General features: G+C 39.2%; 1 pseudogene; it reads left to right on the top strand.

Annotated features, from left to right (window-relative positions):
* Positions 1 to 233: 233 nt before the first annotated feature.
* LOC105533795 lies at positions 234 to 647 on the top strand (annotated as a pseudogene).
* The last annotated feature ends 22316 nt before the right edge of the window (positions 648 to 22963 follow it).

The raw sequence follows: 22963 nt of genomic DNA, 5'->3' as shown, positions 1-22963 counted from the left end.
GAATTGTCAGTCATGTCTTTTAATAAGGTGCATAATTTATAATGAGAAGAAAGAGAAAGTTAATGGCAATTGGCATGGAATTTTGGAGGACAGTGGAAGGGAATGATTAGTATCCATTCCAATGTTGCACATAACTCAGATCAGTAGTAATAATATTTTTATATTCTAGTTGGTGAAATTGTCTGTATTTGACCTTGCTATAAAAGTATGAATAGATCCGCCATCTTCTTTTTCCTCAACAAGGTGGCTGAGCTGCAGACGCAGATATGCAGCTCTTTGTGGAGACCCTCACGGGCAAGACCATCATCCTTGAGGTCGAGCCCAGTTACACCACTGAGAATTTCAAAGCCAAAATTCAAGACAAAGAGGGTATCCCACCTGACCAGCAGCGTCTGATATTTGCTGGCAAGCAGCTGGAGGATGGCTGCACTCTCTCAGACTACAACATCCAAAAACAGTCCACCGTGCACCTGGTTCTGCACCTGCAAGGTGGCATTACTGAGTCTTCCCTCTGCCAGCTCACCTAGAAATACAGCTGCAACAAGATGATCTGCCACAAGTGCTATGCTCGCCTGCACCCCTGTGCTGTCAACTGCCGCAAGAAGTGTGGCCACATCAACAGCCTGTGCCCCAAGAAGGTCAAATAAAGCTCTTCCTTCCTCGGAGGGCAGCCTCCTGCCCAGGCCCCATGGCCCTGGAGCCTTAATAAAGTGTCCCTTTCATTGACTAGAAAAAAAATGTATGAATAGAACTAGTTGACTGGCCAAGAGAAACAGCAACCTAACCTTGCCCTCATTTATGCACACTTTTGCATATGGTTAGGTCTAAGATAGTGTTTATAAGTGAGAAGAGAAGAAAATTCATAGTCTCTTTTGGGGCTTTTTCAAATTTTTTATGACACACCTTCCCATCAGGAGGTTTGATTTTCTCCATTTTATGAGTTGGAATTTATTGCCCCATGATCCACAGTATATCCACTTCTGTATTCCCATGTGTTTTTCAAGATTAATTAAATGGTGGACTTGTTCATCATTTTAGCATCTGTATTAGTTTGCTAGGGCTGCCATAACAAAATACCACAGACTGAGTAGCTTAAACAACAAATATTTATTTTCTCAGTGTTTTAACTTCTCCTGAGGCCTCTCTTCTTGACTTGCAGATGGCCATCCTGCTACTGCCTCTTCACATAGTCATCCCTCTGTGCACACATGCCCCTGGATCTCTTCTGTGTGTCCAAATTTCCTCCTCTTTTGAGGACACCAGTCAGATTGGATTAGGGCCCACCCCAGTGGCCTTATTTAACTTAGTCACTTTAAGGGCTCTATTTCCAAATACAGTCAAATTGTGAGGTATTGGAGTTAGGACTTTAACATAAGAATTTTGAGGTGACAGAATTTACCCATAACAACAGCATCTTAATTTTTACACATTTTACTTTTCATTTCTTTTAAAACTGTTATTAATAATTTATTCATTTGAATAAGGATTAAAATAAGGCTAGGACATTGAAATTGGTTGAAATAGCTACCAGTCTCTTGTATCTCTCTGTCTCTTTTTCTTAATAAGGGACAGATTTTACCTTGTCGACCAGGCTGGAGTGCCGTAATGTGAGCAAGGGTCACTGCTGCCTCGAACTGCTGGGCTTAAGGGATCCTCCTGCCTCAGCCTCCAGAGTATCTGGGACTACAGGTATTGGCCACCATGACTGGCTAATATTTTTACTTTTTTGTAGAGATGAAGTCTTGCCATCTGGCCCAGGCTGGTCTCGAACTCCTGGGCTCACACAGTTCTTTCACCTCAGCCTCCCAAAGTGCTGGATTACAAGCGTGAACCACTGCAGCTGGCCTCTTGTTTCCTTTAATCTACAGTTTCCCCCTTTTTTCCTTTTTTTTTCTTTCAATTTATCTATTGCGGAAATCAGCTTTATCTGTAGTTTTCTAAAGCTTGTATTTTACTAAATGCTTCTTTATAATGACACTTAACATTTTTCTTTGTCATTTGTATTTCTCATATGTTATTATTTAGGCCTAGAGTCTGTATGTGATTCAGGTTTGCTATTTGGGCAAAAGTATTTAATAAGTGGTGTTATGTACTTTCACCAAGAGACACATAATATGGTTGTCTCTTTTTATGATTCTAGCAGCCATGGATAATTATTTCATAGCTTATTATTTTCTTGGGGGTGGTAAAATGGTGATATTCTAATTTTACTATCCCTTCATTTATGAGCTGGAATGTCTTTTTAAATTTTCTATTTATTTATTTATTATTATTTGAGACAGAGTCTCGTGCAGTCACCCAGGCTGGAGTGCAGTGGTGTGATCATAGCTCACTGTAACTTGCAACTCCCAGGATCAAGTGATTCTCCCACCTCAGCTTCCCCAATAGCTAGTACTACAGGCACACACCACCTGGCTAATTTTTAAATTTTTTGTAGAGACGAGGGTCTTGCTTTTTTGTGCAGGCTGGTCTCAAACTCCTGGGCTCAAGTAATCCTCCTGCTTCAGCCTCCCAAAGTGTTGGGATTACAGACATAAGTCACTGTACCTGGCCTGGAATATTTCTATATAGAAAGTTCTCTTCATTATCTACTTGATTGCCTTCAGGCATATGTAAGAAAAACAGGATAAGCCACTAGATTTTGAAATGCATTTATAAATTTTCAAAATAATGAGTTGAGTCTCTAGCATCTTTCAAAGGTGACTAATGATTTTAACATTACTATAAACCTATAGATTTAAACATAATTGTTGTGTTTCAACCCATTATAGTTATTACTCCTGTTGATGATCAAGCTCTGTCTTTGGCCAGTGGGAGCCTCTGCAAATTGATTTCTGAATCTTTTTGACATGGAACTATTAGTCTTTGACAAAATCTTTGATTTCTGATATGACAATCTATTCCAATTTTATCTTATACACTTCCAGTCCTATATATAATATTAACTATTTTTCAAAGAATTGCTGGTTTTATTTTTAGTGGGAAATGGCATTTAAAATAAGGAAGTCAGCCAGGCGCGGTGGCTCACACCTGTAATCCCAGCACTTTGGGAGGCCGAGGAGGGCAGATCACAAGGTCAGGAGTTCAAGACCAGCCTGGCCAATATGGTGAAACCCTGTCTCTACTAAAAACAAACAAAATTAGCTGGGCGTGGTGGCACATGCCTGTAGTCCCAGGTACTCAGGAGGCTGAAGCAGAAAAAAGTAAATAAAATAAGGAAGTCTGCCTATATGGGTTATCCACTTCTTTTTTAGGGCTCAGCCTACCCCTTTCACACAAACCCAACTGAATTCGGACTCTCTATGTGCTAGGCAAGTTTGAGCTTTTTCAGGTGTATACACGGGGTTTACTGAACTCTGGCATAGAATAGTTTATTTCTTCATTTTATCAAGTTTTGTCCTATCATTGAAATTCATTCTTGAATAAAGTTATTATATATAGTTCAGTTACAGCAGAGATCCCATTTTGAAAAATTATGTCAACATTGGGTTGTGTACGTTGTCACATCAGTAATGTACAGTTCTTATTTGCCAGAAATTTTTGTATGAACAACATATTGAAGTTATTAAGTTAATGAATTCTGCCAAGGTATTGATATATATTTGTTTATTATAAGCGTTTAAAAACAAAGGGAACCTTTTAAAGTTGAAGATGATTTAATAGGCCATTGCATGCAAAGAGGTGTTGCATTAGTAACCAAACTTAAGCTACTGCTGAAACAACTTTATGCTTGAGTTACATATGTTGATGGCAGCCAATAATTATTTGTGAAATTTCTGTATCCAGACTCTCTTCTGCTCTACTTTTAATGGATCTAGTGTTAATGTTAGAATCTAGTGCATTTCACAACTGTTGCTATTATAGATAGAATATCAGGAGGGATAGTGAGGTATTGAGTTAGATGAAAACATTTTCTAGAAGTATCTCATGCCTGTAATCCCAGCACTTTGGGAGGCTGAGGCAGGTGGATCACCTGAGGTCAGGAGTTTGAGACCAGTCTGACCAACATGGTGAAACCCCGTCTCTACTAAAAATACAAAAATTAGCTGGTGGTGGGGGCAGGCAGCTGTAATCCCAGCTACCCAGGAGGCCGAGGCAGGAGAATTGCTTGAACCCAGGAGGCACAAGTTGAGTGTTTCCCACAGCTTTGGATCCTGATGACTTTTTTTTTTTATTGTTACTTTCAACTTCCTTGCCTTGACTGAAGCCATACTTACGTATTACTGATAACATATGCCATGGGCCGGGCATGGTTGCTCACGCCTGTAATCCCAGCACTTTGGGAGGCCGAGGCGAGCGGATCACCTGAGGTCAGCCGTTCAGACCAACCTGGCCAACATGGTGAAACCCTGTCTCTACTAAAAACACAAAAATTAGCTGGGCTTGGTGATGGATGCCTGTAATCCCAGCTATTCAGGAGGCTGAGGGAGGAGAATTGCTTGAACCTGGGAGGCAGAGGTTGCAGTGAGCCAAGATCAGGCCACTGCACTCCAGCCTGGATGACAGAGCAAGAGTTCATCTAAAAACAAACAAACAAAAACATAATCCATGTATGTGATGTAAAGAGCACCAACATGTTTATATCCTCCTATTTCAATCTACTTTTACTTCATCTACATTTTTAGCAATAATGTGAACATGAAATCTTAAATAATTAGCTATCTGTAATATATTTACTCATCCACTCAAAATATTGAGCCCCCCAATAAACATCATACACTATATTCTAGGTACAGGTGATAAACAATTCAGAGAGTATTAATTTCAAAACATGGTAAGTGCCATGAAATAAAAATCCTGGATGCTATGTAAATGGATAGTGAGAGAGCTGATCTGGTCTGGTAGTTGAAGGACTCAAGATATTTGAGTTGAGGTCTGCAGGATTATAGAAAATTAGCTAATCAAAAGACAGGCAGTCTTTCCAAGGAAGGGCATGTGAGTCAGAAGAAACTGCATGTGGCAAGCTCTGAGGTGGGATAAAACATGGACACATTGAAGGAATTGTGACTGGAGCATAGGGATGGAGGAAAATATTGTAGCTAGCTGAGAAATAAGCATGGAAAAATGTTGTAGAGTTGTATAGGCCATGTTAAGGACTTTTGTTTTTATCTTAAGGAGAAGCCATTGATGTGTTTATGAAGACACTTGATGTGATCAGATTTTCAGTTAAATTTAAAAAATACTTGGAATGCATTTTGGAGAATGGTTTGGGGGAGAGGCAAGAGTGGATTCTGTGAGCCAGTATTTCAGAGGATGTGTTATGGTAGCTTGGACTAAAGTGCCTAAGCCAAGATGGAGAGAAGTAGACTGCTTTAAGACATATTTGAAGAATAACATCAGCAGCGCTTAGCAATGAACTGGAGATGGAAGATGAGGGAAGGGAAGGTGTTAGGCAGATTTTTACAATGAGAGAGGTTGGTGATCATAGCCATCAAGATAGGGAATGCTGGATAAGAATGTAGTTTAAGGTGAAGATTATGAGTTCAGGTTCAGCAAAACTGAACTTGAGACATGGTGAACAATATATCAAGGTGCAGATATCCAATGGAAGTTAGAGAGAGTGGTCTAGAGCTCAGGGAGGAGTGTGTATCCCTAATTTAGACTAATTTACACTAACAGATATAGTAATGCAATTTTCTTTATACTGAAATGCAGATATTTGAGTATAGAAAATGAGCAGACATTTGAATATAGAACAAAGATTTATTTTTTTCAGAAAAAGAATAGTAGAGTATAAGCAATAATATTTAATCCTAGGAATTAATTTCAAACCCTTTTTTATTAACTTTTATTTTAAGTTCAGGGGTACATGTGCAGGTTTGTTACATAGGTTAAACTTCTGTCATGGGAGTTTGTTGCACAGATTGTTTCATCACCCAGGTATTAAGCCTAGTACTCATTAGTTATTTTTCCTGATGTTATCCCTTCTCCTACCTTACACCTTCCAATAGGCCCCAGTGTGTGTTGTTCCCCTCTGTGTGTCCATGTGTTCTCATCATTTATCTCCCACTTATAAGTGAGAACATGTGGTATTTGGTTTTCTGTTCCTGCATTAGTTTGTTAAGGATAATGGCTTCCAGCTCCATCCATGTCCCTGCAAAAAGACATGCTCTTGTTCTTTTTTTATGACTGCATAGTATTCCATGGTGTATATGTACCACATTTTCTTTATCCAGTCTATTATTGATGGCATTTATGTTGATTCAATTTTTTTGGCTATTGTGAATACTATTGCAATGAATATACACATACAAGTGTCTTCATAATAGAATGATTTATATTCCTTTGGGTATATACCCAGTAATGGGATTGCTGGGTTGAATGGTATTTCTGTCTTTAGGTCTTTGAGGAATCATCACACCATCCTCCACAATGGTTGAACCAATTTACACTCAAGAGTGTCTAAGTGTTCCCTTTTCTCCACTACCTCAACAGCATCTGTTATTTTTTTGACTTTTTAGTAATAGCCATTCTGACTTATGTGAGGTAGTATATCATTGTGGTTTTGATTTGCATTTTTCTGATGATCAGTGATGTTGAGCTTTTCTTCCTATGATTGTTAGCCACATGTATGTCTTCTTTTGAACAGTGTCTGTTCCTGTCCTTTGCCTATTTTTTACTATGGGTGTTTTATTCTTATAAATTTGTTTAAGGTCTTTATAGATGCTAGATATTAGACCTTTCTCAGATGCATAGTTTAAACAATTTTTCTCCCATTCTGTAGGTTGTCTGTTTAGTCTGTTGATAATTTCTGTTACTGTGCAGAAGATTTTTAGTTTAATTAAATTCCATTTGTCAATTTTTGCTTTTGATGTGATTGTTCGTTGTGTCTTCCTCATGAAATCTTTGCCTCTGCCTATATTCTGAATGGTATTCCCTAGATTGTCTTCCAGGGTTTTGATAGTTTTGGGTTTTACATTTAAGTCTTTACTCTATCTTGAGTTAATTTTTGTATATGTGTAAGGAAGGGATCCAGATTTAATCTTCTGTATATAGCTAGCCAGTTATCTCAGCACCATTTATTGAATAGGGAATCTGTTCTCCATTGCTTGTTTTTGTCAGGTTTGTTGAAGATCAGATAGTTGGAGGTGTGTGGTCTTATTTCTGGGTTCTCTATTGTGTTCCATTAGTCTGTGTCTGTTTTTTTTTTTTAATTTTAAAAATTTATTTATATTTATTTATTTATTTATTTTTACCACTGCCATGTTGTTTTGGTTGCTGTTGCCCTATAGTATAGTTTGAAGTCAGGTAATGTGATGCCTCCAGCTTTGTTCTTTCTGCTTAGGATTACCTTGGACAATTAGGGCTCTTTTTTGGTTCCATATGAATTTTAAAATAGTTTTTTCTAGTTCTATGAAAAGGTTCAATGGTAGTTTTGTAGGTATAGCATTGACTCTATAAATTGCTTTGGCCAATATGGTCATTTTCACAATACTGTTTCTTCCTATACATGAGCATGGAATGCTTTTCCATTTGTTTATGTTATCTCTGATTTCCTTGAGCAGTAGTTTATAGTTCTCCTTGTAGAGATTTTTCACTTCCTGGTTAGCTGTATTCCTAGGCATTTTATTCTTTTTCTGGCAATTTTGAATGGGGATTTGCTCCTAATTTGGCTCTGGGCTTGACTATTGTTAGCACATTGCAATGCTAGTAATTTTTGCATCTTGATTTTGTATCCTGAGACTTTACTGAAGTTGTTTATCAGCTTAAGAAGCTTTTGGGCTGAGACAATGGGGTCTTCTAGATGTAGGATCATGTGATCTGCAAACAAAGATAGTTTGACTTCCTCTCTTCCTATTTGGATGCCCTTTATTTCTTTCTCTTGCCTGATTGTTCTGGCCAGAATATTCAATGCTATGTTGAATAGAAGTGGTGACAGAGGGCATCCTTGTCTTGTGCCAGTTTTCAAGGGGAATGCTTCCTGCTCTTGCCCATTCAGTATGATGTTGGTTGTGGGCTTGTCATAGATGGCTCTTATTATTTTGAGGTATGTTCCTTCAATACCTAGTTTATTAAAAGTTTTTTAACATGAATGGACGTTGAACTTTATTGAGGGCCTTTTCTGCATCTATTGAAGTAATCATGTGGTTTTTGTTTTAGTTCTGTTTATGTGATGAATCATATACATTGATTTGCATATACTGAGTCAATTTTGCATCTCAGGGATAAAGCCTACTTGATTGTGGTGGATAAGGATTTTCAGGTGTTGCTGGATTCAGTTTGCCAGTATTTTGTTGAGGGTTTTTGCATCAGTGTTCATCAAGGATATTGGCTTGAAGTATTCTTTTTTTGTTGTATCTCTGTTAGGTTTCAGTATAAGGATGATACTGGCCTCATAGAATAAATTAGGGAGGAGTCCCTCCTCCTCATTTTTTTGAAATGGTTCAGTAGGAATGGTGCCAGTTCTTCCTTATACATCTGGTAGAATTCAGCTGTGAATACCTGTGGTCCTGGGGTTTTTTTGGTTGGTAGGCTATTAATTACTGCCTCAGTTTCAGAGCTTCTTATTGGTCTGTTCAGTGATTCGATTTCTCCCTGGTTTAGTCTTTGGAGGGTGTAGTTTCCAGGAATTTGTCAATTTCTTCTAGATATTCTAGTTTATGTGCGTAGAGGTGTTCATGATATTTCCTGATTGTTGTTTGTATATCCGTGGGGTCAGTGGTAATATCCCCCTTGTCATTTCTGATTGTGTTTATTTCAATCTTCTCTCTTTCCTACTTTATTCATCTAGCTAGTGGTATATCTGTTTTTATTATTTTTTTTCACAAAACCAACTCCTGGATTTGTAGATCTTTTGAATTGTTTTTGTGTCTCTATCTCCTTCAGTTCAGTTCTGATTTTGGTTATCTCCTGTCTTTTGCTGGCTTTGGGATTTGTTTGCTCTTGGTTCTCTAGTTCTTTAGTTGTGATGCTAGGTTGCTAACTTGAGATCATTCTAACCTTTTGATGTGGGCAGGCATTTAGTGCTAGAAATTTCCCTCTTAACACTGCCTTAACTTTGTCCCAGAGATTCTGGTATGTTGCATCTTTTGTTCTCATTAGTTTCAAAGCACTTCTTGATTTCTACCTTAATTTAATTGTTTACCCAAAAGTCATTCAGGAGCAGGCATTTTATTTTCCATGTAATTGTATGGTTTTGAGTGAATTTCTTAGTATTGATCTGTAATTTGATTGTGCTGTGGTCTGGGAGACTGTTATGATTTCAGTTCTTTTGCATTTGCTGAGGAGTGTTTTACTTCCAATTATGTGATCAATTTTAGAATATGTGCCATGTGGTAACGAAAAGAATGTATATTCTCTTGTTTTTCACTGGAGAGTTTTGTATATATCTATCAGGTTCATTTGATCCAGTGTTGAGTTCAGGTCCTGAACATCTTTGTTAATTTTCTGTCTTGGTGATCTGTCTAATATTGTCACTGGGGTGTTAAAGTCTCCCACTATTATTCTGTGGGAGTCTAAGTCTCTTTGAAGGTCTCTAAGAACATGATTATGAATCTGGGTGTTCCTGTGTTGTGTGCATATATATTTAGGATAGTTAATTTTTCTCATTGAATTGAACCCTTTACCATTATGTAATGCCCTTCTTTGTCTCTTTTGTTCTTGTTGGTTTAACGTCTGTTTTGTCAGAAACTAGGATTGGAACCCTGCTTTTTGCTGATTTCCATTTGCTTGATACATTTTTCTCCAACCTTTTATTTTGAGGCTATCTCATTGCATATGAGATGGATTTGAAGACAGCATTCCAATGTGTCTTGGCTCTTTATTCAACTTGCCACTCTATCTTCTAATTGGTGCATTTAGCCCATTTACATTTAAGGTTATGATCCTGTCATCATGATGCTAGCTGGTTGTTTTGCAGACTTGTTTTTGTGGTTGCTTTATAGTGTTACTGATTTATGCACTTCAGTGTGTTTTCATAGTGACTGGTAATGGTCTTTCCTTTCCATATTTAGTGCTTCCTTCAGGAGCTCTTGTAAGGTAGGTCTGGTGGTAACTAATTCCTTCAGCATTTGCTTGTCTGCAAAGGATCTTATTTTTCCTTCACTTATGAAACTTAGTTTGGCCAGATACAAAATTCTGGGTTGGAGTTTCTTGTCTTTAAAAACGTTGAATATTGGCCTCCAATCACTTCTGGCTTGTAGGGTTTCAGCTGAGAGGTCTGCTGTTAGTCTGATGGGGTTCCCTTTGTGACCTGGCTTTTCTCTGGCTGCGTTTAACATTTGTTCTTTCATTTTGACCTTAGAGAATATGATGATCATGTGTCTTGGGGATGATCTTATTATGGAGTATCTTACTGGGGTTCTCTGCATTTCCTGAACTTGAATGTTGGCCTCTCTGGCTAGGATGGGGGAGTTCTCATAGATGATATCTTAAAATATGTTTTCCAAGTTGGTTACACTATCTTCCATCTTTTTCAGGTACACCAATGAATTGTAGATGTGGTCTCTATACAATATTTCTAGGAGGTTTTGTTTATTCATTTTTATTCTTTTTTTCTCTATTCTTGTCTGCTTTTCTAATTTTGGAAAGGTAGTCTTCAAGCTTGGAAATTCTCTCCTTCATTTTGTCTATTCTGTTATTAATACTTGTGGTTGCATTATGAAATTTTTGGGGCTGGGAGTGGTGGCTCACACCTGTAATCCCAACACTTTGGGAGGCTGAGGCAGGTGGATCATTTGAGGTCAGGAGTTTGAGACCAGTCTGGCCAATGTGGTGAAACCCCACCACTACTAAAAATGACAAAACAAAAAACAAAAAACAAAAAAAAAAAAAACAAAAAAAAATAGCTGGGCATGGTGGCACATGCCTGTAACCCCAGCTACTGGGGAGACTGAGGCAGGAGAATTGCTTGAACCTGGGAGACGAAGGTTGCAGTGAACCGAGATCATGTCACTGCACTCCAGCCTGGATGAGTTGAGACTCTGTCTCAAAAACAAACCTACACATTTTTTGTGGTGTGTTTTTAGCTCTATCAAGTCAGTTACATTCTTCTGTATTCTAGCTATTTTATCTGTAAGCCCCTCCAATGTTTTACTATAATTTTTAGTTCCTTTGCATTTTGTTACAACATACTCCTATAGCTCTGTGAACTTCATTCCTATCCATATTCTGAATTCTGCTTCTGTCATTTCAGCCATCTCAGCCTCAGCCTGGTACTGAACCCTTGCCAGAGAGGTAGTGTGGTCCTTTGGAGGAAAGAAGGTACTCTGACTTTTTGAGTTTTCAGTGGTCTTGTGCTGATTATTTCTCATCTTTGTGGGCTTATCTACCTTCAATCTTTGAGGTTGCTGACATTTGGATTTTTTTTTTTCCTTTTATCCTATTTGATGACCTTGAGGGTTTGATTGTGGTATAAGGTCGATTCAACCAACTGGCTTTGTATCTGCAAGATTTTAGGGTGCCATCCCAACTCCTGGACTGCATGCTTTAACTCTGAATGACTTGTATTGGGCCCCAGCTTTGTTCTCTGGTTCCTTGAGGTTTGGAGTCTACTTTGCTGGGGGGACCAAGGTGTGGCAGCTGCAGCTGAGTGCTAGCAGATTCAGGAGTGCCTGCCTCCCTGTGAGCATTCACCATGCCAGTGGAGGCAATGCATTTTTGTGGGGAACAGGGGGCTCCTGCTATAGGCTGTCTGTGCTTTTGCAATGGAGGTGGTGTTGGTTTGGGGTGAGGCGCTGGCCAGTGCAGATTTGATTGCCTTCTTGGTCACCTGCAAGCGGGAGGGATTGCTCAGGGTGTGGGAGGATCCTCTGTTCTCCATGCAGCATTACCACAAGAGTGAGGCACTTTCGGCTGGCTGTGTGCTGCTAAGGTTCTGTCTGTAATGGTGGTAGGTAGAGGTCAAGGGGCATACTTCATTCCTGTATGTTGGTGGGGCAAGTAAAGCAAAATCCACCTGTGCAGACATGTGCCTACAAAGTGATGTGGGGAGTCTCCATGGGCTCAGAGGAAGCTGCAGTATGGGGAGCAAACACCTGGGCTGGTGTGCAGCAGTAAGGGCTGTCTTGCTGGAGTTCTCCACTGGTCAGGCATGGTCCACTGGTGCAGAAGCTACTGTGGGCCACCACAGCACTCAAGATGTCCCTGAAAGAGGCCAGCAGACCAAGGAGCGCTCAGGTTGCACCAGCCCTGACTGATGTGCAAGACCACTCTGCAGAGATCAGGTCTGAAAATTCCCTTAGGGCCAAAGTCTCTTATGGGAGCAAGTTGAGCCTAGAGGGATCGCCATCCCTGTCCATGCTCTGCTATAGACACTCCTGCACTAAACCTTCTGGGCTCCACATCAGCTGGCTTGCTGCTCTACCACTTTGCTTGTCTCCTGGGGGCTCCGCCCGAGAGAGATTTGGGTCAACAGTTGCTCAGTTCAGTCAGCCCAGGATGGAGAGTCTGTGCTGTGGGCCCAAGCTAGGGGCTCCCTGTCTACTGAGGAGCAGTTGAGGGGTGAGGTGGGACCTGTGGGAGATGGACTGGCCTCCTCTCCTTGGGTCAACTGCTGCTTATTGGAGGTGTGGATACAACAGTTAGGGTCCTTGCTCCTTTATTAGTCAGAGGGTAGCAAGGACAGTTCCACTGCAGAGGTAGTGGCAGAGAGGCTTTCAGTTGTCCCGGGAAGCTCTGTCCAGGGAGTGGCTGAGTTGCTATTGGCTTGATAGCTCTGATGGGGTGTGGCTACAGGTCCAGGACCTGGAGGACCTGCTTGTTGAGGAGATATGGGAATGGGCACCCACATAACAGTCTGTCCACTTATCCACAGGGCTGCTGTAGTATGCTGGGGACCTGCTCCAGTCCCTAGTCACTTCAGATTTTCCAGTACGTGGAGGTATCACCAGTGAAAGCTGTGAAAAAGCAAAGATGGCGGCCTTCCTCTTTCTCTGGGTGCTCTGTCCCTGGGAAATACAGGCCTGTTGCTGGCCCGAACACACCTGTAGGACATGGCTGAATACACTAGTTGGGAGAACCCACCCAGTCAGGAGGAATGGGATCAGGGGCCTGTTTCAAAAGTAGTCTGGCCCCATTTTCATAGAGCAGTTGTGCCATGCTGGGGGTATGCTTTAGCTCCTGATCGCCTCAGACACTCTGAAGTCCAAAGGCTGGAATGGCTAATTTGCTTAAACAGCAAATATGGTGGGCTACTCCTCTCCCTGGGACAAAGGTCCCATGGAGGTCTGAAACTTCTGTCAGTCAGAGAACACCAGTTGGGGTAACCAGAGACCCCAGTTGGGAGACTCTACCCAGTGATGAAGAATGGGATTGGGGACCCGCTAAAAAAATGTAGTGTGGCCACATTTTTGTCGGGCAGCTGTTCTGTGCTGGGGTACCCCTTCCACCCTGGTTGGCTTAAGCTCTCCAAAGCCTGAAGGCTGGAATGGCTGAGTTGCCCAAACAGCAAAAATGGCAGTCTGCCCCTCCCTCTGGGAGCTCTGTCCCAGGGAGTTTTCAAATCTCTGTCAGCTGGAGAACACTGGCAGGCATGGCTGGAGGCCCCAGTTAGGAGGTCCCGCCTGGTAAGGATGAATAGGATCGGGGACCCACTTAAAGCAGCAGTCTGGTCACATTTTGATAGAGCAGCTGTGCTGCGGGATCTCTTTCACCGCTGGTTAGTTTGGACTCTCCAAAGCCCAAAGGCCATAATGGCTACGTTGCCCAAACAGCAGAGACGGGGGCCTGCCCCTCCTCCTGGGAGCTTTGTACCAGGGAGGCACAATGTTGCTACTGGTGACTAGCTGGAATTCCAAGCCAGTGGGTCTTATCCTGTGAGGCGCTGTGGAAGTGGGGCCTGTAGACCTTCTCTGCTGATCTTGCTGGATTCAGCCTCTTTCCTGGGGTATATATGGGAGTCTAACCTCCTGGGGTATGTTTGGGGGTCTAACCTCCAGCTTTGCAAGAGTCGCAGCTACTTTTGCCCAGACACCCAGAAAGTTGGAGTATCTAAAACTCTTGGGTCTCCGTGCATGCCTGAGTGGCTGCTCTGCTGAGACTCCACGTAGCTGTCTGTGTCAGACTGAAGGCCTTAATGGAGTGAGTTAACAAGGGGATCTCCTGACCTGAGGATTGTAAAGATCTGTGAGAGCAGTGTGGGTTCCCAGGGTTGCGCATTCACTCACCACTTCTCTGGGAAGGGGAGCTTCCCTTGACTCCATGTCTCTCCCAGGTGGGGTGTCTTCCTGCCTTGATTTGCTCTGGTCTCCGTGGGTCAAGTTGTTTCCTTGATTAGTTCCAATGCAAATACCTTAATGTTTCAGTTGAAGGTGCTGTATTTAGTCACCCCTTTTGCTTCTCCCTGTGAGAGTCACACACATTAACTGCTTCTAGTTGGCCATCTTGGCCACTGCTGCCCTAAACCTTTCTAGCCAAAAACAAAACAAAACAAAACAAAACGTTAATAACATGTTGATCGACCTCTTCTCTCTCTTTAAATTTAATCACTCTGAATTTTTTTTACATTTCTTTACATTGTTAAGCTGTTTCATTTTAAAAATTGTAGGTCCAGCTCTTCCTGGATTACTTTTATATAAGGAACATATCTCAAGAAATAAATAAAATTCACATTCAGATGCAGAAGAATCTATTGGGAAAAATTCAGAGGACAGGATAAAAGCACTCAGAAACAATGCCAGGAGAAGGCATTTATCACATAATATAGCTGATAAGAGTCGCTCAAAAATTTTTCTCTCTCTCTTCATTCTTACCAAATACAGAAAGTGAACAAAACAATATTAGTATTAGAAAAAAAATCTAAAAATAATGACCTTTCTGAATGAAGACTGCTTTTTTTCATGGTTACTCTTTTTGGGGTACAGTTCTATGTTGATTTATTCAATTTATCAAATAGCCATTCAACAAATATTTATTGAGTGTCTATTATGTCACAGGCACTCTTTTTGGTCCTTAAAATACATCAGTGACAAAGAGTAAAAGATTCCTGTTCGTGGCTCTTACATTCCAGGAGGGATAGCAATTTCTGTTGTAAAGTTAATCACACAACAGAAATGCGAAATGATATTGATGCTGTAGGGAAAGGAAAAATAAATGAAATAAATTAAAAAAGAAATGTGACATAATATTTAAAAGAGGCTATATTTTATTGAATAAAAATAAAAGAGACTATGTTTTATTGAATATGCTCCCTGTTTTATACTATATCATAAAACATACAAACATACAAGATCTGGCTTTTAAGAAATCAATATCTTCATCAATATCTTCATTCAGACTAATCTAGATTAGATTACTCTGAATCTAATCACATAGAGACTTGTCTGACAAATCCAGATTTTTTGGATGTTCTGCAGGACTATTTGTCAGGACATTTCACAGGATTCTAAGACAGAATATTGGTGTCCATGCTATAATGATTCCTCAGCTCCTCCCATCTGATAAAATATTGATTTCTTATAAATATAAAACATATAAACACATTTAAAATATTTTTTGTTATATGAGTGAATCAATAATAAAACCATTATCTCAGTAATCATAAACTGATTTCAAAGTGATTGTTCATCTCAGAAAAACCTTGGCAGTCAAAATAAAAGTTTCAAAATACAGAACTTAGTATTGAGTTCTGTAATTTTACAAAATTAAGGCAGTGTTAGGTTTCTAATTTTGTGATTCACATGTTAAATGAATATTCAAAACTCAGTAGCTAATACTAGCTAGGGTTTTAAACAAGACATAGTTAAAATGAAAGTTTAAAAAAAGAATCATAAACGTCGGTATCATCATAATGGCAGTTTTAGGATTTTAATTTTGACACCCTAGTCTCAAATTTGTATTTAATGTGGTTATATAGCTAGGCAGTGCTGAAGTGAAAGTTTCAAAACAAATTAAAATCAAAAGTTAAGAAAAAAATATGAAGGCAATTTTAGGGTGTTTAATTTGGCACTGTAGTTTCAAAGTAGTACCTGAAACTTAATAGCAAAGTATCAGATTCACTTATAAAACAATGTGACTGCTCTTTCTGTATGGTTTGTGAAACATTTATGCAGTGTCACTTCAGAAAACTCTGCCATTATAGACTTGAATTGATTAAGGATATCCACTCCTTTCCTTGGCATGATACAAATAAATTACTAAAGTATAATAGTGACAATGATAAATATAAGTGACAATACCACCATATTACCATGAAACACTTACAGATTGATTATGGTATAATGCAATTTAGCATCTCCATATTTTTGAAAATGAACTTGTTTCTCTATCTAGCTTAATTTGGGACAATTTGGACATCAAAAAGAATGATAATGCAACTTAAACCATGCCAAAAAAAAAAAAATAATAATCCAAGGGGTGGTAGTGAAAGTCTTCTTTCTAGAAGAATAGCAGCTAATATACATAGAATGAATCTTAGAATTAGAATATCAGTATATATTATATTCATATATAGTGATTTTTTTTTTTTTTTTTTTTTTTTCCCGAGATGGAGTCTTGTTGTGTCACCCAGGCTGGAGTGCAGTGGCGCGATCTTGCAAGCTCCGTCTCTCGGGTTCACGCCATTCTCCTGCCTCAGCTTCCCCAGTAGCTGGGACTACAGGCGCCCGCCACCTCGCCCGGCTAATTTTTTGTATTTTTAGTAGAGACGGGGTTTTGCCGTGTTTGCCAGGATGGTCTCGATCTCCTGACCTCGTGATCCGCCCACCTCAGCCTCCCAGAGTGCTGGGATTACAGGCGTGAGCCACCGCGCCCGGCCGAAAATCACTATATTTTGATCCCCTTTCCCAAAGGGTGACAAAACCATTGGTAGACAGTGGTTGGGAAACAGAATAGTCTCAGGCTATCACTCCATGGATTTATTTATTAATTAAAAAGAGAAAATGTGCTTTGAGAGAGAGAAAGCTATTACCGTCTTTACCAAATAGAAGAACCTGATCATGTGTGGTCTGAAGTTTATTTAAATGGGATTCCTGATGGAATGTTTAGTCTGAATGCAATCACATAGAGACTTGTCTGACAAATCCAGATTTTTTGGATGTTCTGCAGGACTATTTGCCATGACATTTCTATTTGCCATGACATTTCAAAGGATTCCAAGAGAGAATATTGGTGTCCATGCTGTGATGATTCCTCAGCTCCTCTCATCTGATCTCTGTCCTGGCTTCCATGACTTTCTTTGTGGTAGTTAGGGTGTGATATGTGCCACTGAGGCCCACACCTATTGCTGTATGTGCTGTTTGGGAAATCATCTTTCAGGGCTGTGTGATAAAAGAGCCATGGGGAAATGTCTCTTCCAAATTTAATCTTTACATTATTAGAAAATATTTTAATAACCTGTTTTCAAATATTTTCTTATAATTTTCCATTTTCATATATTTATTCTGACAGTTTATTTTATCTTGTGTTTGTAATCACTAAGGTGTTAGTATTGTGATATTAATATTACATGATTTAAATTAGGAAAAATGTGTTTTCTATTACAAAATGGATAGTGGATAATTTAAGTACAGGAAGTAATATTTTCTATATGGGACCATTTCACTCTCTGTAATTTCCTGAATTCTAATTCCCACCGTAGTGAGCTATAACTTTACTAATCAGTTTTCTTACAGTTGATTTTAAGTCTATTTTGCTAGATCTAAAGACATAAAGCTAAAAGTTCTTGAAGAGAAGCACATTTTGTTACGTTTATAACTTGAAATATCTGGTTTTAGTCAAAACTCACATGTCATACTGAAAAAAAGAAGGGAGGTGTTGTCTTTTCTTGAGGAGAGACTTCTCTGCAGTTAAACAGCTCACCACGTGTTTAGAGTACATAGACTATACACTTCCTCCTTTGTAATGTAGATGTCAGCTTTTTGCTTATAGAGTTATCATTGGCATGGAGGTTATACGGGGAAAGTAGTGAAAAATGTAGCCAACACCAGGAACCTTAGAAAGTGTCTGAACTTCATCTTTTCTGTTGCTCCTTTGCCCTTAGTGGGTGAGTGTGAAAGAGTTTGGGCTAGGAAGAGATTGCTTCTTTTACTCTATTTAGTTTGTACTTCCTATCTGGGTATTTGGCAATAAATGACTCATTCTCTTTGTTTGCCCTGGTGTTGAAAAATTTTCCCATATGCCAGAGAAAAAATGTTACAATGATACTATGTAAAATTGTAAGAGGTGGAACAATACGAGGTATGGAAGTTCAGCCCTTTAAAACTATTGGCAGAGTAGATTTTACACAGGCTTCAGTTAAGTATACCTGAATGTAAATTCAGCTCTGCAACTTACTAGGTAAGTGACTTTTATCCTCTTTAAGATTTAATTTCCTCATTATAGGATATAATAATACAATTTTTCTGAGGTAAGTATTAATTGAAATAGTATATGTACATTCTAGCATACAGTGATCCCCTAATAAATGGAAGTTATCATTAATACATTGCTAGGAAAAGAAAAACATATCAGGGAACAAATGATGTAACTGTCTTATTGATAACAGGGGATGGATTCTTGTGGACAAAAAATTTATAATTGAATTTTCAAGGGGTCATTTCTTTCACCAGCTGTAGTTAGGTTTGCTCTTACGGTGACAAAGAATATGTCTGTTTAACTTCTTAAACCAGCATCATGGAACATTAATTAATAAACAGAATTCAATGTATTTGTGGGGCATTTTATTTTTTATGCAATCATTTGTATATATCACCTTCACAATGCATGCCACATTCTCAGACCGCCTATTATGTTATTTTCTTAACATTTCTCTTCAAATTCACTCACCTTTTTAAAAACTTCATTGAAGTCTCACTTAAGCACATAATTTGTAAAATCATGGGTTTGTTGCACAAGTTATGTTTTTCTAATGCACTCTAAACCAAATCCTTAAACGAGTTACACCAACAATCCATATACCACCCATAATCATCTCAAGTACCTCCAGTGCTTGTTACTGCACTTTGGAAAACACTAGCATACATTATTCTCCTTAGTTTTTATAATAGTTATATGAGGTGAATAGAGAAGGCATAACTATACCCATTTTAAAGATGAGAAAAGCAGGTTCATGGATAAAATCTCATAGTAAATTGCTAGAATTGGTCCTGATACTCATGCTTTCTTTAGATCAACCCAGTGCTCTTACTGTAATTAATACCAAATTCTTTAAGGAAACTTAGAGCTAAAAGCAAAATTTTTTATATTTAGACCTGACTATTTTGTGGTGACTTGAATATAGGTCAATATGACAAAAAAAAAAAAAAAAAAGAGGAAACAAAGAAACTGAGAGTAGATCACCAAGTTGTGGTAGGTTAGCGTAAGATGGCTTTTGGTTTTCTCAGCCTTCTAGTAGTCACAGCTTTGTGTAATCCCCTCCACTTGAGTAACTTGCTCCTACCAATAGAATATGGCAGTAGAGTAGATATCACCTCTCTGGTAAGTTTACAGAAGATTGTGACCTCTGTCTTGCCAGAGTACTTCCTCTCCTGCTGGTTTTGATGAAGCAGGCTGCCATAGGAAAGAGGCTCACATGGCAGGGACCTGACGGCAGACTCTGGCCAACAGCAAGCAGTAAACAGATGCCCTCAGTTCAACACCTCTCAAAGAAATGAATCCTACCAACAGTCAGTTGTGTTATCTGGGAAGCAAATCTTTCCCTAAGGGAGACTTTAGATGAGGCCCCAGCTTTGGTGGACACCTTGATTGCAGTCTTGTGAGAGACTGTGAAGCAGAGCTATTCTCAGAATCCATAGGTGTTTTAAGCTATGAGGTTTTTATTTTAGGGGGAGAGTGGTCATTTGTGATTCAGCTATGCATAAGTCTACAAGAGTCATTCCAGAAGTGATTGAGTGGAGGTAGAATCATGTGGCTGTGAGCCCCGGGCACTTGGAGTTCTGATAGAATTGTGACTTCTAACACTGGACACCTTTTCTTTCTCTCTTATTCTCCCATTTTTTTCCTTTCTTCTTTTCCTCCCTTCCTTCCCTCTACTTTTTCCTGTACTTGTAATAAATAGAGCAGTTGGAAACACAAAAGCAATGTCTGTGTCTACAAAATGTCATTATTTATACTTTATATCCACATCCACAATGCCCTGCCTAGGGCTTCATGGCTGAGGTGCATCTGTAGAAGGTGCTCAACAAAGGCTTGGCTGTTGGTATTACTGAATCACTGTGGAGTTTATTCATTGTTGTCCATGCCATTTTGAATTTTCATTTATGAGAGTGTCTTTATTCTTTTAAAGAGCTTTGTTTGTATCCTCATGTTTTCTCTCTCTCTGTTCCTCCACAGGCAATTTATAGCACTGATCTGTCATCAATACCACTTGCTGTCTTGGATGTGAAGATGATTTTTCCTGCAGGGATTCCCTCTACAAAATTAAACACACTGGGCATGAGGAAATAATATTCATGCTTTAAATTGTCTTTTCAATTCACTACACCAGGGGTCCCCAACCCCTAGGCCACAGACTGGCCCTGGTGTAATGAATAGAAAAGACAATTTAAAGCATGAATATTATTTCCTCGTACCCAGTGTTTTTAATTTTGTACCGGGCTGTGACCTGTTAGAAACCAGGCTGCACAGCAGAAGGTGGGCAGCAGGTGAGCAAGCATTACTGCTTGAGTTCCGCATCCTGTCAGATCAGCAGCGGCATTAGATTCTCATAGGAGCACACACCCTATTATGAACTGCACATGCAAGGGATCTAGGTTGCGCACCCTTTATGAGAATCTAACTAATGGCTGATGATCTGAGGTGGAACAGTTTCAACCCAGAGCACCCCCCACCCACCTGCAGAAAAATTAACTTTTACAAAACCAGTCCCTGGTGCCAAAAAGGTTGGGGACCACCGCTGCACTACACTACCTAAAAGATTTTCACTTTCACAGTATTGCTTGCTTCTGTTTTACATGCACAAGCACCTAAAGCTAGCCTTCTGGTAAATGAAGGGGCAGAGCAGATGGTGCAGGAGTATATACGGATGAATTTGAATCACAATTTCCTCACTGTATGCCAGCAAAATTTAGTAATAGCACCTAAACATACAAATGCATATGTAAATGAGTCACACTATAAACACTTTTAACACGTACTGGCAAGTCAGATGGCAGACTTACCCCGAAACCTGCCACTCCAATAAAAACCTCATAATTAAAAACAAGGCTGTCCGTAAAGCATAACATATAATAATTATTTGCAACTGGTACAAAGCTAGATTAGAAAGTTAAAAGTTATCTTTCTCAGGTAAAAATGCTTTTCCTATGCAGTATGCAGCCAGCAGATTATCATCCATACTTTGAGTAGTGAGATGCCACTTGCTCCAACAATCAACACCTTTTGACTTTGGTCCAAGAAGAGACTGAGGTGATGCAGTTTCACCTGTTTTGTAAGAACAACACTGGTGTTTGCCATCTATTGACAGAGTGCCTACTATGTGCCAAATGCTTTGTTGGCACTGAATATGCTGTCTCATTCCAGTTTCTTTATACTCAGTGAAAAACCAACCACATTTATATTGCACTGAGGCTTAAAAAGTCGTTTACTGACTTGTCTAAGATTATACAAGTAGTAGGTGGCCATAGCAGGGTTTGAACCCAAGTATGCTTGCTTCCCCAAACCATGCTTTTTAAAAAATCAAGGGTGTAGCTTTGATGAAAGACGTGAAGTTAATGAATATATGAAAGCTGGTGAATAGATACAATGTGGCCTTAGGCCAGACCCTGTTGAACATGTGGTGGGATAGATAAGAGAAGGTTCTTCTCTGTTGCTACCTGGTTCTCAATTGGTTATTACTTGATGTGCTTTCCATATTAAAATTCTATTATTCTGGTCTATAAATTCACCCACCCAGGCTTGCCTAAACTAATTAAACCCTGAAATTTGGCATGTCTTTTTTTCAGACCGCCTCTATGATAGGTGGTGAGAATGAAAATGGAATTAAAAGTTTTGTGAAGCTATAGCACTACTTTTTCATTGTGTTCCTCCCTGACTTTCTGCCTTAGGTGTTTACTTTGGTGAAATATCCTGGGAGAAACTGAGGTGAAAAGAAGCCGGAGTTAGGATTGGGGAAGAGATGAAGTAGTCAATAAAATTCAAATTTCTTGTATTCTGAAATGCAACTATTCTTTCTCCAACTTGGTTTTGGACAGAATGTCTTAGGGTAGCTGTTAACAAAGAAATTGATGACAATTAACTCCCATTTCTCAGAATTTCATCATTCTTTGAAAGTATTTATCATACCCAAACTTCCAAAAATCCTTAAGGCATACTACAGTGTAGAGGTTGGCAAACTTTTTCTATAGAAGTCCTGATAGTAGCTTGTTTCGCTTTTGAGGGCCATAGAATTTCTGTCGCAACTACTCATCTCTGCTGTTGTAGTAAAGACTCACCCATAGACAATACATGAATGAATGAGTATCTATGTTCCAATAAGACTTTTAAAAATAAAATTAGGCAGCAAGACTGATTTGACATAAGGGTCGTAATTTGCTGACCTGTGGTATAGTGATAGGAGTTCAACTAGAGTTTGATTATGGCTCTGCCATTCTAGTTGAGTATTTTTAGGAAAGCTATTTAATTTAGATTTGATGTAGTTTTCTTATATGTAAAATGGGGATAATAAAACCTGCTTCACAAGACTTCTATGAAGAGTAAGCTATGTAGCTAAATATAGCAAAATATCTGACATCTAATAGATCCCTAATAAATGGCGACTATAATGATTATTATCATTACTGTATTGTTTTAAACATTTCTCTTAGTTTTTTTTTAGGTTGTTTGTTGTCTAATGTATTTAGAGAAAATAAGTGCTGTTGAGGGCAGCTGGAACTGTTTTGCTGGTTCATCATTGAAGTTCTAGTTCTTGTTGGTGCTTATTTCATAATTATGAAACTAATTCTTTTGAAAAGAACTTGAAGTAGAGCAACAAGAATTAAGAGAGAACTAATACCATTCTCTCTCAGTTCTTATTGCTCTACTTCACGTTCTTTTGAAAAGAATGACATAGATATGGGTGCATGTGTTTACTTTATTTCTTTATTTTCCT

The sequence above is a fragment of the Mandrillus leucophaeus genome, unplaced genomic scaffold, assembly GCF_000951045.1.
Source record: "Mandrillus leucophaeus isolate KB7577 unplaced genomic scaffold, Mleu.le_1.0 Scaffold1287, whole genome shotgun sequence".
In the NCBI taxonomy this organism is placed as follows: Eukaryota; Metazoa; Chordata; class Mammalia; order Primates; family Cercopithecidae; genus Mandrillus; species Mandrillus leucophaeus.
The sequence above is the reverse complement of the archived record's forward strand: the minus strand, read 5'-3'. Positions and strand labels throughout refer to the sequence as shown.